Consider the following 15,346-nt stretch of genomic DNA (forward strand, 5'->3'; position numbering starts at 1 on the left):
GGTGATTTAAAGCAAAGATTAAAAATAAAGGGGACACGCGCGTCGAGTTTCCGTCGATGCCCGGCGTCGAACAGCTAGCCAGCTAGCGGAGTCGCCTTTGTTGAAACGGCTCCGAAACTAACCGGCCGCTATTTTCCGCGATAGCCGAGTGAACCAAGAACAATCGTGCTTGTCGATCGTTGCGTTATATCGAACGCACGCGAACCAGCCTCGCTCGCTTGCGTCTCTTCCTTCCGCTTGTCCTGCGCTTCTACTCTCGTTTAAGCCGACCTCGATTTCGATCCGAAAATCGTCGCGGTCTCGAAACAAACCGCTCGACTCCGATACTTGTAAAACCTCGAGGCAACGCGATGCACCGCGTAGACAAAGTAACTACCTATAACGCGAAACAATGGATGTTGTTTCTGGCGCGCAATGGCACGCCGCACCGCTCGGACCTTGATAGCGAATTTCAAATCTTATCCGAATGATAATCGACGGATCAAAATGATGCTAGAATGGCGGTTGAAATACAGACAGGAGGCAATTCATTCTACGTCTACTAGTGTACGTATTCGGATGGATAGTTGAACAAGTAGATACTCGCGAGAAAGTAGGTATCGCGGATGACCCCTGTGGTAGCGAGTGCGGTAAGTCCCGCCACGCCAAGATCGCGATCTCGATTCTCGATTTCCGAATTACGGATAAATCCTCCCCACGGTTCATTTATTCGATTGTCTTTAACTTCTCGCCGCGTTGATAGAAGCGATGACGCGATGAGTAATTAACGCGCGACGCCACTTTCACCGAAGGATTTATCCGAGAAACTTGCTCGTCGAAGGTTTCCACGGCGAATTAGGAGATGCTCGATCGCGTTCCACGGCGTTACAGTGGAGCTTTCAAAGATCTACCGCGAGAGAAGAAACGAGATCACGAGAAACATTCGGGAGAGAGAGAAAAAGACAGGGACACCGTTTGGTCGCGGAGTTAGCACAGAGCGATCCAGCAGCTTGATCGATCGTGCCGATCGTCGTCCTTGAAGTGGTCGACGTCTCTCTCGGCATACACGGAGCCGGAGGAACGAACGAAAGAAAGGAGGAAGAAGAAGAGGAGTAAGAAAGAAGGAGCAAGAAGTAAGAAGCGAAGAAACGGAGGAGATAGATGCGGGATGGAATGAAGGCCCCTCTGGTGCTCGATACCGACAACCTACGACAACTCGAGTTAGAAGTTTCTTTGTCGCGTTAGCATGGCGGCATTCGGCAGTGCACACGCCGTCGTGTCTAAGCAAGATGGCCGTCTCTGGTGTCGAAAGGAGGGGACGCGGGAGGAACCGGGGAAAGGGGGACGAATTCAGGCTGTTGGAGGCCGCCCGGTTCCAACTCGCATTAGAGAACACTCGAAGATTATTACTTGCGCGAAGCCGGCCGCGTGATCCTCTGGCATCCGCGTAATAAATCCACCATGCTACCCACACTCATCGTTTCTAACGCTTTTATCGCTTTCCTAAGCTCGCGCCATCCGAAAACGAGTCTCGACAACCGCGATTCGTCGAGGAAAATGTCCCGTATCTCTTAGCCCGCCACGATTTTCTTCGAAGCAGCTCGATTAATTTCGAATAAATCTTCGGCATCGCGCGGAACGATCGAACGGCGACTTTGGATTCGCTCGGGGAAAGCCATCGATCTTTGCCTGTTTCGAAGGCTACCCAGTTCGAAGTAAGAGGAACGCGCCGCTTCCGCGATTCCGTTCTACGATTCAAACTTTACACCTGACTCGGCCGCTCGGTAAATGAAAACATCATCAAGGTCCTCTTAATTGCACCGCTCGAATTCCGTTGCACCTTGGACAAGGGTTGAGCTGGATGCGATAACGTTCTCGTATCGGATCCGCAAGGTTTTCAACGCGCGGTAAAATTTCGCGGCAAAACAAATTACGTAACGTGTCCGCGGACTTGGAGTGTAAAATGCGTCGTAAAATTGACTTCCTAAAATTACCTGTTACACAACGCGGACGTAAGGCGATCGATCGGCAAGGCGGGGAACGATTGATTCACTGTTTACGTGGCATCACGGAGAATTCATAGCCAGGGGCGGAATTTTTTCGCGATCGAGGTTTTTCAAATGATCCAGGAATCGATGGGACGTCGTCGCGGACGTTTAAATCGCTCGGTCGAATCGAAGACTAGGTCGAGAGCGAGGAGTCACGGTGTCACGAAGCGCCTCGAGAAATTGGACGCGCGGCCTGTGAAGGGCATTTCGTAACGCGATTACCGAGAAGATTGGCACCGGTACAGAAGATCGGAGGACGATGGAAAATCTCAACAGGTTCCAAAGGTTATTTTCTGCTGCCTTACCAGCCACCGATAGATACCTACTTTCGCGTCATTGGAAAAAAGGGAGAAAAAAAGGGTGGCGTAACGAGTTACGCGACCACTTTGACCGTTCAACGACGACGAGAGGCGTTCGCGGTTTCGAGCGTCGTCGTTACTATTTTTCAATAAAACAGTCGACGACACTCCCTTTTCGCGCTCGGGTAAATAAACAAATAAACGATCGAGTCAGGTGACCTAAATTGATTTGAATCGGGCACGGTTTCAACCAGGGATGCCCTTAGCCTCGAACGCGCGCCTATTCTTTACCCTTTTCTTTTTCCTTTTTAATTACGCAACGGTGCATCGGAAATCGAGTCGGAGCGCATTAGCGTAATTATTTTTACCGGTGCGCTGTGAAACGCGCGTTGAACCGAGGCGGCCTAAGAATATCGCGAGAGGGGTCTTGCTCCCCGAGAACCTGAGACATCCGCGTTAACAGGTTCGTTAAGGAAATCGAATTCGTCGTGGAATCTTCTGGTTTAACGAGGCTTAGATGAGAACGAAGAGGCCGTTAACGCTCGTTCGTGGATTGAACGGTGTTGCGTTCGTGCGAGCGCATGTTCGAGTAAGCAGTGGTTGTGCCACTGACTGGCCAGTTCGTTTCTAGGACAGCTAGTTTTTCACGCGATTTTCGCGCGATACAACGCGCTCCGTGCCTAACCTATACCGAGGCCTGGCCTGGCCTAACCTTCTTTCTTGCCAGCGATGAAATTGCGATCGGTGCTCGCGATAATGCGTCGCGGCAACCTACCAGCCAGTTTAACCAGGCCTCTTACGGCCACCACGACGAACGCGACGATTTTTCTCGTTCGCACGGCCGCGCCGTGCCGTACGCCCTCCCCTTCGAATCCTATCGGCGTTTACGTAATTCAAGGCTTTTCCATCTAATGACGAACCGAGGAAAAATGTACACCGATACATCCGCTTCGATCTCTTTCCTCCAAACGAGTATCCTCCCGTCTACGCTAGCTAAATATTATTTGAGGTCTCGTGAAATTTTATAGCGAAGCGATTAAAAAACGCGTAGAAAATGATCGAGTGAACTATAGCTGCGGAGGTTTCTCGATAGAGAGGCAGGGCCGAAAGAAGAGAGGGCGAACCGGCGATGCGTTGCATTTCGTTGCGTTTCGTTTCGTTCGAGTGCGTACCGTGGCTACCGGTCCTCGTTCGACCGAACGGTCGTACGGTCGTACGGTCGTTCAGATTGCAGAAGCTTGTATGGAAGTGGGCAGAAGCGTGTGCGGAGAACACAGAGCGGTCCCTGTAGACGAGAGGGAGTGCGAACGCGTGCTCTCGCTCGTCGATACTCACGATCGCAAAGTGGTGTAAGTGCGTGTGGACGGGCACCAGGAGCACGGGTATGTGGCACAAGGCCGACATTAGCATCTCTACCGGTATACCCCCTACCATTTCGCGTCGTCGTCACGGCACAACTCTATCCGCAGAGAAACCTGTATTCCGGTTATCTTGCTTTTGCGGCAACGGAGAGACAGCCATCGCCATCGTGAGAAGGCAAAGGACCTCCTACCACCAGGAACACGGGAACGCATCACGGAAACCGCTTCGAACGGATACGGAATTTTTCGACCAACCCTTTTCCCACCCCGCGATAACGTTCCTATCTTTCCGTTTATCCGTTCACCGTTTCGCCTCGTCGTCGTCGAGAAAGACGACGAGATTTTCGCCGGTTTCACGTCGACGACGATCCTCGTGGATATCTTTGAAACGGTCTACGACGCGACGCAGGTATGCCGGATTATTGCACCGATAGATTCCTCGGGAGAGACAGGCGCGTAACTTTCGAAGAAATTTCGCTCCCGGATCTGCAGGTCGGCGCCGAGGCTCGACTCTCGAATAGAAGGAGGGAATCCACGGGGTATCGATAAGTAATGGGGTATCGAGTGACACGTTAACCTGAATGACCGGTATGTACTCGTGCTGAAAACTCGCACGAGCAGGCGACTTGTTCGCCGGATTAGCCGGTGGACGCGAATTGGCGAGATTCTAGCGCGCGTGTTTCATCCTAGGCGAAAACAGTAGCGACCGGATGTCTAACGAGCAAAGATCTCTCCTACTCTCTGTCCGTCCTTATTTCGCTCTATCTAGTTGCCTCTTTTCACGAGTATTTCTCAAAGGTGCCGATCGTCGTTTCCTCGAGCAGTCGATGCGATGCGCCGAGAAATCGGTCGACGTACCTAGCAAGAAACTTGCCGGCCGATCTGCGAGCAGAATCTTAACAATACCGTGAATCTTTCGCCCGTTTCACTCTGGCTAGACAGCCGCGAGATTCTCGTGTTTTATGACGTCTCCGAAACGAAACCTCCCAATCTCTTATCGAGAAATGACGCCTGTTTCGCGTCAGTGATAACGAAAAAAGTGCCTCCAATTAATGTTACGTCTTTCGATTAGCCATCAAACCGGCTGCTCGAACAAATAAACAGACTTCTTTCAAAAAGAACTTAGTCATTCTTATTATCGTGTACTAGACTGTAATCGTGCATGCAAATATTGCTCAGTTTTTTCATCGGGTATCAAAGGCGAGCTGCCGATTTCGTAGAAGAATCGAAGAATCAAGTTGATGCGGTACGGTGGTACGAAAAAGTTGGGAAGGAACCGCGCCTCGCCTTTCGTCGCTGCGAAACCAGCATAATATCGGGCCGCGTTATCGTCGGATGCACTTTGGGCTGGCAATTCGGTGCCCCACTCAGCGGTACAAAGAGTTCGTTTACCCCGTTTAGACGTGCGAGCGAGGCCAGCTGCTATCGGTCGATTCATGCGCGACATTCGACGGCAGCCGACAGAGACGTCGCGAAACGGACAGAGAACGAGCCAGGGGGGAAGAAAGAAAGAGGGAGGGAGGGAGAGAGTCGGAGAGAGCGACGAGATAAAACTGAATTTAAGGCGCGATCGGGGACCCTCTCGAGAACAAACAGAACTGCGACGTCTAGACGATCGTCGCAGATATACAGGGTGTTAATAAATATCGGGGACATTTTCGCCGGATCGATTGCGCTTGATTGCAAGAATTCGCCGAAAAGGCTACTAATTACGCGAGCCTAATTATGCCTACTACAGGCACGATATCTCGATGCTGCAAGTGCCGTTGCTCCGTTTCGAACGCGGAACTGCATTTCGTATGGAACATTTGAAATTTTATCTGCATCGATTATGCGTGACGATCGGTACGATCCGGACATTCGTGGCAGGACGATTTATTTTTGTATCCGTGAAACGAACGCGAAAGCGGTTCTCGGACGAAGTAACGGAGTACGAGGTACGCGTGGGAGGCGATGCAACGGCCTATCAACGAGGAAACCAGTTTCTCGTTTTAAAGAAAAGAAAAGAAAAAAAGAGGTTTCGAGTGCAGTCGCGTTTGCATCCTCGAGACACAGCTGATCGTTGTTATCCACGGGAGATTTCGCAAATCGAATCGAAGCCGCTTCCTGTTTCGGTCTAAACGTATGCACCTAGATGCGCCGCGATGCACCGAATCGATCCAGAGATCTGGGAGACGAAACACACGAGAGCAACATGGATTTCGAAGGTCTAAGAATCGATCGATCGTGATGCAACGGGAATTCTCGATGCACGCACACCTGACAAAGCGACGGTACGCGCGTATCGTCGAGGCGACGTTATCATCGCCGAAATAGCGTATCGATAAGGTCGTCTCTCGGACGCGCGGCCAATGACGCGGCCGTCTGTTCTCGATAGAATTCCATTAATCTGGCTTACGACGATCGCTTCGGAGATGCGTCGGCAAAACGGTGCAGTATGGTGCACCGGTAGTAGGGTAGGGGGACAGGGGGGCCGGGAGGGGTGGCGTGTTTTATTCGTAGTATAATTAATTCGAGGCATGCCGGTCCCGACGGAATAATGCAATCTTATCGGACGGCGGACACGTGAGTACCTCTTCGCTGCTGGCAGATAACGAGCGTATTTTGGCGGGCCGACGGATACCGATAAAAGTCTGTATGCTCGCTTTCGAGAAAAGCAACGACGAGACAAACACGAACGAGCCCCGCGGATCGTTTACGCTCGCGGCGACCTTATCGCTCGATCGATTTTTAATTGTTCGATTTACGACGCGGCGCGGTGCAGCGCGGTGCAGCGCGGCGATGGTCTACGTGAGATTATCGATAAGTCTTTTAATCGTCTCTCCGTACGTTTCGCCCGCGACTCACTATCGTTCCCGGTTAAAACGAAATCGTGTTTAATCGCCAATAACAATACAAAGTATCCTTGAAACGTATCATCGTTGTTTTTTGTTTCCTCCTCCGAACGTGTCATCGACGCACGAAATTTATTAGTATCGAGTAAATAAGCGTTCTTTGTCCCTTGCCTCTCTGCGTTTCAGCCGAAATAATGTCGTCGTTAAATGATCGACGACGGACAATAAAAAGGAATCGCAATACCAAGAAAGGAAGGGAACTTGAATTTTCAGAGATTGGATTTTTCAATTCTATCGAGCTTCGTTATTGAAATTGAAAATTTGTCAAAGTCAAAGATCGGCAGGCGACGCGAAGTCGTAACGAAAATCGAGTAACAAAAAGAAGTAAGCGCTGGAGGCGCGATCGGCTGAATTTGGAACGGCCTGTAGCGGAGGAGTGAGGTAGGTTAGTGAATCGACGGGTGTTATCTGGATGCACGGAACGCGCGGACGGCCAGTACGGAACAACATGTCCGAGTCAGCGAAACACAGACACTTTAAGCAAAGCCGGCGAATCAGGTTCGCGGGTGGCACTTAGAGTGCACTTTCCACGTTGTTAGCTGCAGTTTCCGCGGTGTGCAGCGCGATACGACCGACGAGTTCTCGGCACCCCGACTTCTCGGCGCTTCCGAAACGGGCCATTTTCGTGGCAACTGGGTACAGTTTGGTACAGAAGAGAAGAAGAAAAGAAGGGTTTAAGCCGACGAATAAAAAGTGTTTTGCTCGTGGAGCGCGTGTGTTTGCAACGTTAAGATCGCTGACGACGATCTTCGAGCTGATTCGAGGGAACTCTAGCTCTCGGATTTCGACGATCGCGCCATTTCTCCGTCTGCTTTCTCCATTTCGCTCAACGAAGGAGGAGGGAAAAAAATTTGCTTGATAATCTCGTGGTGCGTGTTTCGTGTAAAAAATCGCGTCGAACAAACGATTATCAAACTGGTGAAAAATTATCGGATGTTGAGATAACCCTTTTTTTTACCAGCCGATTCTTATCGTTTATCGGATGGTACTTAAAGTGCGATATCAATCATAGTGCAGTTTCTTATTGGTAGCAACTTGTTAGATTTCGGTGCTGTCGCGTTGCAATACGCATGGTTGTTGCTCGCGAGCAAACGAGAGCGATTAGCGAAATCGGTCGTGGTTTGTTTTCACGGTCGAGCGTTTGGAAGTGAATAACCCGTAACAATTGGTTTACCGTGTTCGAGAGTGCAGAAACGCGGCGAGTGCGGCCGATAAACCAATCTGACGCATAAATCAACCTTTACATTGAAAACAATAAACTCTGTGAAACGGAGAAACGAAAACAAGTCGCGGCGGCGGGAATCTCGGAGGCCGATGAGAGCAAGGCTCGTCTATTCGCGGTGTCCATTCGTTTGTCGTTTTCGTTACCTCGTGTGTCGATCGACCGATCGATTGAGAATCGTGGTTATCGTGATCCTGTGACATCGAGCAGCAGTGTACGAGATTAACGCGACCAGGTCGGTGAAAAGCTCGCGGTCACCGTGAAAAACGTGGAATTTTACGTGAAGCGGAACGCCCTGTTTTCGAGAACGATCAGCCTGAAGCACGCAGCTGTGCATACAACGAAGGAAGTCGGTGAGTATTTTGCTGCAACTTTCCTATTTGCATCGAACGAGACGCATTCTTCCGCTCGATTAATTCCCCGTGCAGATATTTCAGTTCGATCGACGCAAGCTGTTCGCAGACGGGGAGTAGATAAGACACCGATTTCGACAACGCGATGCACCGACAACGTGGACAGATAAAATTCTGCATCGCGTTGCATCGTCGTTGACTCGGCGCATCAACGTCTCGAGTGTAGGTATCCGCGCTCGCTCATTATCGCAGCGAGTAAAGTATTGACTCACCTGACTGTCGCGGGTGAGTCAGGGGCAAAGTTTTTGATTGTCGTTCGATGCAACGCGATCGATGATGTACTTCCTTTCGATGTTAGCGCCTACGTTGCAGGTTAGGCGAATGGCCTGGCTGCTCGTGAGCACATCCGCCGATTTCGCGCGTACACAGGACACACATGCGCTCGCGTGCGTGCCTGCGTGTGTGCCGTCATCCATTGGGATAGGTCGTCGCATTCGCTAGGACAGAGGGCGCTTTGTTCCAAGAGCGCCTCGAGCGCGTAATCACCACGCTGCTGGACCGTTCTTCCACCTTCCTACCGTGCCTACATTTCACCCCCTCGTGGCACCCCGGGTACACTGACAGATTGTCATTCGTTGCTAACGGTATATTTTAGGGAAAAAATATGGTCTCGGTTATGCCCGCATCGGAATAACGTTAGGTTTCCCAATGTCTTCGAAAGATATCACGTCGAAATCTTTCGAATATAGGGTACGATAAGTGGATAGAATTTATTAGGATGAATAATCGAAAAGATCGCGTTTCGTGAATCAACCAGTAGCGCGTACAATGTACGAATACAGAGAGTGTGGACCATTGAAAGGCAACGAGGCAAACGGGAGGAGAAGAGAGAGTAAAACCAAAAAAGATAAAAGGAAGAGAAGAGATTGAGTGAAAGAGAGACGGAGAGTGATGCAGAGGGAAGAAGAGAAGGAAAGAGGGCGAACGGGAACACGAACGAGAGTGAGAGCTCCCAGAGGCAGCCGTATTTTCGGGTGACCGTGGCCCTGCCCTCGAGACTGAATCGTTTGTGTGCCACTCGGTGCATTCTACCAACACGAAGCCGAGTCGTGCGATGCACCAGTGCACACGGTCGCATTTATATTCGGCTGGAGGGCGGAGTGGGTTCGAGCGTGTTCGCGTTCAGCCTCGGCTGTGTAGGTGACCGCGACGCACGCTCCAACATACCGCAAAGCCCGGTGCATACGGTGCTTTTTGTATGCAGGCAGCGGGAAAGAGAGACGAGGAGAAAGAAAGAACGAATGGAAGAAGAGGGTGGCGGGGGGTCCAGTGGTTTCGTCGGTTTTATTATTCGGCACTGCACGCCGAGTTAACCCAGGTCAGTGTGGTAAAAAAGCAACGCCACGTTCGACGAGTCCGCCGCGGAGGAGTGGTACGAAAGTGGAGTGCATCAAAGCGAGAAGAAACGGCAGAAGGAGGAAAAAGGAAGGAAGAACCTTGCGAGTCGTGTGCGTGCTACGCGCACCGATGTACTGGAGCGCGAATAATCGTACGCGGTGCATCCGCTGCCGAACCCAGCTTGTTCGATGCGACTCGTACGTCGCACGGATCCAACTTTTTGCCATCCTGCGCTCCTCGCGCTCCGATATTTTCCATGTGTTCGCCGTGTGTTCTTAAAAATACCATCCCCAGGATCGATACCTACGCGTTGGATCATTATAAAAGAGCGTTTCGAAACGCGAGGGGAAAGAAAAAAGAGAAGAGTCAAACTGGATGGGAACAACGAACGAACGAACGAACGAACGAACGAACGAACGAACGAACGAACGACGAAAAAGCCGTGGTTGCAGCCAGCCGCAACCACGCGACGCGTAGGGCGAAATTTCTGAAAAAGGAAAGTAGTCGTAGGGGGTGCGAAAGGAAGGAGGGCGGCAAAGTGCCGAAAGCTGGCAAAGTGCAGCGGTGCTCGGTGGGAGGAGTAAAAGCGACGAAAGATCGAGCGACTAGGGGTAAAGAGGGCTGCCGGAGGCGGCATGCAACGGGGAGGAAAGAGAGCGAAAGGGGGGCGAACAAGGGGGATGGAAGGAGCCGGGCTAAAGAGAGGTGGGGTCGGTAGTTTCGCCAGTTAGCCGGCTTTAAAACAGCTGCCAAATTTCCCTCTCGGCCGAGAGAGTGAGAGTGACCCATCGAGAGCGAGTGTGTTCCACATCGCGTATCGCAGCGATACAAGCCGGCGCAGCCGGCTGCACCGGCACACACGTATACACGCGCTCTTCAGTGCACACAGTGTGCACGTGCACGCACACACGCTCGGATCCGAATGCACCGATGCAGGCGGGCAAGCGAGCCATTTGCGCGCATCCATGCGCGCGTTCCTGCTACGTGCACCTCCACACATGCATCTCTGCATGCACGCCTGCAGTCTGCTCCAGTATACGAGCGTGCAAATGTTGTGCATACACGCACACGATCAAACACGTGGCAAGTTTCGAACATTCACTATAACGTACCGGCGTACTTGCTTGTGCGCGACAACCCAACATACTCTTGTGTGCATTCGTCGGTGGATGCAAGCCGAATACCCGCGTGTAGACGACGCTGTGCAGGCGTCTCGGTGTCTGCATGCATATCGGATGCATCCGATGCGAGACAACTCGACAAGCAGAGGCCACCGTTAAACGAAAGGCGTGTCCTCTTCTTTGGATCAATGAAGGTTAAGACCAATGCTATTTTCCTTTTATCGCACAAAAAATTAATACGCGATATATTTAAAGCAACTATCATCGTAAAAGTTGAGAGACGCTGCCCCGCATCGGACACAGAGAAGAGAGAGGTCCAAAATGATACAGGGGCACTCTCAGTTTCTGGGACTAGAGCAACAAGTAGTAACCGCGTTTATATCGACGCCGTTGGCTACGTGGTGGGTGCATACTAGGTATTAGTATGTATGTAGGTGCATATATAACGTAGCTGAATGTATATAGGTCGACTGGAGAGAGTACGGCGGCAGCTGACGCAGCAGCAGCACCAGTAGCCGCTTTTAAAGCGCAGTCAGTTACCCCCGAAATTTTTCAAGTTGCACCAAGTGGGGGTAGTTCGTTGACTAGCACGTAGCCACCCCCGAAATACATGGAACCTAGTACGGTACATACCTCCACCGCCCTCCCTCTCTTATGTACCAACTATATAACCTCGATCGTCCAATGTCACGGCAACAGTTTGCCAGCCAGCCAGCCAGCCAGCTCGAGCGAAAAATCCAGGGAATATATTTGTCGAATTCTCTCGTTATCCTGGCGAGTCAGAATTTCAACGAGCCGTGGAGATATTAGAGGGCCGCGAAACGTAACATTTTCCGTGTTTCCATTATCGTCGCACAGACCACGTTCCAGTTTCATCGTGCACGCACGCCAGATTACGGATAAATCGGATAAATTTCGCGCAAGTTTCAACCGCGTCGATTCACGTTATCGAAAATATTTAACAAAATTATCGTTAGACCAATTATCCAAAAGGCGTAATTACATTACAGAGAGAGAGGCAGAGGGAATTACAGGCAAACGTTACTAAAATCGACACGGGAATAAAATAGCTCGATGGTAGCTGGTCAAAGCTACAATCAGGCTCGCGTTGCATTGAATTTCCGCTGAATTAAACAGGCCGAAGACTCGATGATTCTCGGGAAATTGCTCGTTAATTAACAATCGTTTAACGCGGTTAATCGAGTCTTTTCGGACAAATTAGCCCGAGGATCGTATCGCGTTAAACCCATCCACTCGAATTCTTGTCGTCTGTTCGTCTGTATCGATTTACGTATCGAAGAAACAGCGAAATTATTTCGAGTCCCGGTCGTTGACTCTATTTGTACCTGTGCCAAGCGCAGGCTGGCCCGATGTCGACTCTGCACCTACTACGGTATGTAGATGCCAGCTTGTACATATGTACCAACCCGTGGTTCGTGGCTCGTTGCTCGCGCAACAAGTAGGTATCGCCAAAATATGGCCCGACGACGAGCTTTCCCATCCGCTCGTTCTTCGTATTCGTGCCACGACCGAGCGAATCCCGAATTTCCCAAGGCCGTGTTTAAAACACCAATTACCGGCTTCGCTCGGAAACTCATTGAAATCGTTGTTGCTGTTTCAACTATCGCCCTCAACCTCGATTAAACGCGATACCCTCGGTTTAATTTCTCTATTTCCTCGACGATACTAAAACTGGAATCGATCCAAAGGCGTCGAGCAAGATTTTTCCGCTCGTATCCACGGAGAAATTATGGGGAACCTTTTCCAGCGGCATTCCTTGCAAATCGCGGCTAGAATTCGACGCTTTCCATGCACCGCCCTCGGTCTCACGATCTTTCAAGCGATTTGAATGCAACAGGCGAATCAGCTCGCTGACTCGCTACCGCGAACCATACGTTTTCTGTCTGCTTACAAACACCGTTCGAATCGGTTCTGGACGATTTCGATCTCCCCGTTAGGACAACGCGTCCACCATCTCTCGTTTCTCAACCCGTTCAACGCGAACTCGCTCGCGATTCGATCACGGTCAAGGTTTCTTTCGCGCCACTCCGCTCCGCACCGCGTCGCAGGGATATTTTCGTTCGAATCTTTCGCCGAGGGGATACACGTACAATGGCGTCGTCGCGTTAATCTCGCCGGTCGGAGAAAGGCGAGGATTCGTTGGTCGGTTACTCGTGCGAATACCGTGCAAGCATTACGTAAGAACAATTACAACGGCTTTCGAAGTAAACATTGGTTCGTTAACGGGCGTTTATGCGCGCGTTATTCGCTGTGTCAGCGTACCTTGCTCGTTTCTCGACGAAAGAATCAAGCTTCGGCGTCGAAAAAATTGCACGGATCGGTGCCGTCTGAAAATGGCACGCGAACTCGTTACCGATAACCCGTATCGCTGACTAATAAAATGAACCACGTAATTTGCATAATCGACACAATTATCGGGGGAAATTAATTGAAGTAATTGCCGACGTGGAAAGTTCTGTGCGGAGAGCAAAGTTAATGGTCCAAACCAGAATCCTACAGCGATACAAACGATCCCCGTGTTTCGATCGCGTCGCGCGAAACGAATCGGAGTCTCTTCTAATTGAATTAACAGAGTTACTCGTTGTAACGTATAAACGGTTGTCCCCGCTCCCTTCCCTTCCCTTCCGCGATCGTGGCAAACTCAGCGGGAAACGGTGACGCGTCGCGATACCGATTCGCTTTGCAGATGCGTGCACGCGGAGGCGAGTGCACCGGCGTCGCGGCGCGGCGCGGCGCGGTGCATCGTCGTCTTCTTCGGGACGGGTAACGTGACGTCGGGCGTCGATCGCGAACCGTCGTGCGCGACGATAAGAGGAGATACGGTCAAGGCCGGCTCGGATACACCGGCCTATCCATTCGCTTTTCCTGTACAGACTCGAGACCGGAATGAAGGCGCGCTCGTGCACGCGCGACGCGACGCGACGAGACGGCTACGTCACGACGCTTCGACGGACACGACGAAAACGAACGACCAACAGCCGGAGGAGGAGGAGGAGGAGGCTGGCCGGCTGTCCTCGAAAGATTCGCCTCGCGTTTCGCGTTTCGCTTTGGCTTCGTTCGGTTCCCCTCTCGAGCCGCGCTTCGAATTCGGCGCGACCTTCGCCGGAGCAGCCACGCGATTGGTCCGACTGACCCACTGCCACTGACCTTGGGGCCCATCCATGCTTCTCCGCCATTCGGAGTTTCGGCAACGCTCCTTCGAGGAAACGAGCGAGATGGAGGACGCGTTCCCCTCGGGTGCACGCCTTTCTCACCTGCGCCTTTCGCTTTCAACGTAACTTTCTCTCGATTCGTCGAACCCTATCAGCTGATTTTAGGAAAAAACAGAAATTAACGGCAAATATTTTGATGTTGAATACACCGTCACGAGCATTAGCGGAGAAAGGATTGCGAATATAAACACGCTCCGTTGGACTCGATAACGCGTAGTACCGATAAGATCGTCATTGTCTCCCGTGCTGTTCGTCTTCTTTTCCTCTTCTCTTTCATTTTATTCGCGGCCCGATAAATAATGCATGCACCTTTTCGAGGGAATAACGTATAGTTCGTAACCTTGTCGCGCTCCTTGATCCCGGCTATGCGGCTCGAGCCGAGACGGCTCGTTGCCGTCTGGACGATCGGTTCGAGGGCGCGAAATTCGTTGCGAAGGTTCGTATACCGAGGGTCAACGCGACGGCGAGATAAAGACTCGATTCGAACTGTATCTCCGATGCTGTTGCCGCGATTTACACAACTTCCATTCGGTGAAATCGAACACGGAAGAGCTGTAAGAAAAATCGGCATCCACGAAAGTGACGGTGCTCGACGCGTCCGACTCGAATCTAAAACCGTTCGTGAAGATTTCGTGAGCGTGGCTCCGCCTCCTACTCCTATCCGACCCATTCTAAACAAATGAATCATGCTCCAAAATGGCCGACTGAATTTAGACGTCACGTGGCATCGACGTACGTATACTCGTGCACGCGTGTATCCGACCTCCGCTGCCACCCGTCGATGGAGTGGCTCTCGTCAGACTGCGGAGAGGAACTCGTACGAGTAAAATTAATAAACCGGAGGAACTATGAATTTTACGAGCATGTGTGCTTTTTAATATCGCACCGCGTCGTTTTGGAGAATTTGGAGCGGGAAACGGAATGGCGTCGCATCGGTAGACATTGGCCCGCAAAGAGAAAGGCCGGCTAACGGCGCGTTGCTTAGAAGGCCAGCGGAAAATTTAATGTCAAGTATACGTGCAATATCGTTACGATCAAAAGGTGCGCCCCTACTACTCGACGATTACGCATCCGCGGAAAAACACACGAATTTCGCGAGAATCGACACGTCGGGAAAAATCGACCGGGAAGGCGTCGACTCGAACGGTCCTATCTAATCAGCCACTTTCGACTGCCATCTTGAAAGCCGAAGCACACGGTGCGGTGTCCCGAGATTATCTAACGAATTTCTAAACCATCTGTCCGCCTCAAGGTCCGTCATGATCGCCACTTTTACGCTCGCGATCCCCTTCTCCGTTTTCTGTCCGCTTGCCTTCTTCCCTTCGCCCCTTAACACGATTCCACGAGTCTGCCGCTCTCCGCGTCGCGTTATTCCGATTGGTCTTGCGCAAAGTTTGAAAACGGTGCGCAAAAAGAGAGAAAAAAAAAAAAAGATACA

The 15,346-nt window shown here is 51.2% G+C and overlaps 1 protein-coding gene and 1 long non-coding RNA gene across 4 annotated transcripts in view; one reads left to right on the forward strand and one right to left on the reverse strand.

Annotated features, from left to right (window-relative positions):
• Positions 1-15,346, reverse strand: part of LOC117603829 (uncharacterized) — a 120,979-nt gene that overhangs the window by 76,074 nt on the left and 29,559 nt on the right. The window contains exon 1 of one of the 3 annotated variants that reach the window (XR_013062990.1): positions 1,974-2,108. The exons of the other annotated variants lie outside the window; for them this stretch is intronic. This is a non-coding gene — a long non-coding RNA (uncharacterized LOC117603829). Of the gene's footprint in view, positions 1-1,973; positions 2,109-15,346 lie in introns of those variants that run through there. 3 annotated transcript variants of the gene reach the window in all.
• Eip93F (Ecdysone-induced protein 93F) overlaps positions 6,581-15,346 on the forward strand; it is a 59,493-nt gene continuing 50,727 nt past the window's right edge. The window contains exon 1 of the mRNA XM_034323278.2: positions 6,581-8,156. The gene's annotated coding sequence lies outside the window, so the exon portion shown is untranslated. The remainder of the gene's footprint in view (positions 8,157-15,346) is intronic.

The sequence above is a fragment of the Osmia lignaria genome, chromosome 11 (genome assembly GCF_051020975.1).
Source record: "Osmia lignaria lignaria isolate PbOS001 chromosome 11, iyOsmLign1, whole genome shotgun sequence".
Classification (NCBI taxonomy): Eukaryota; Metazoa; Arthropoda; class Insecta; order Hymenoptera; family Megachilidae; genus Osmia; species Osmia lignaria.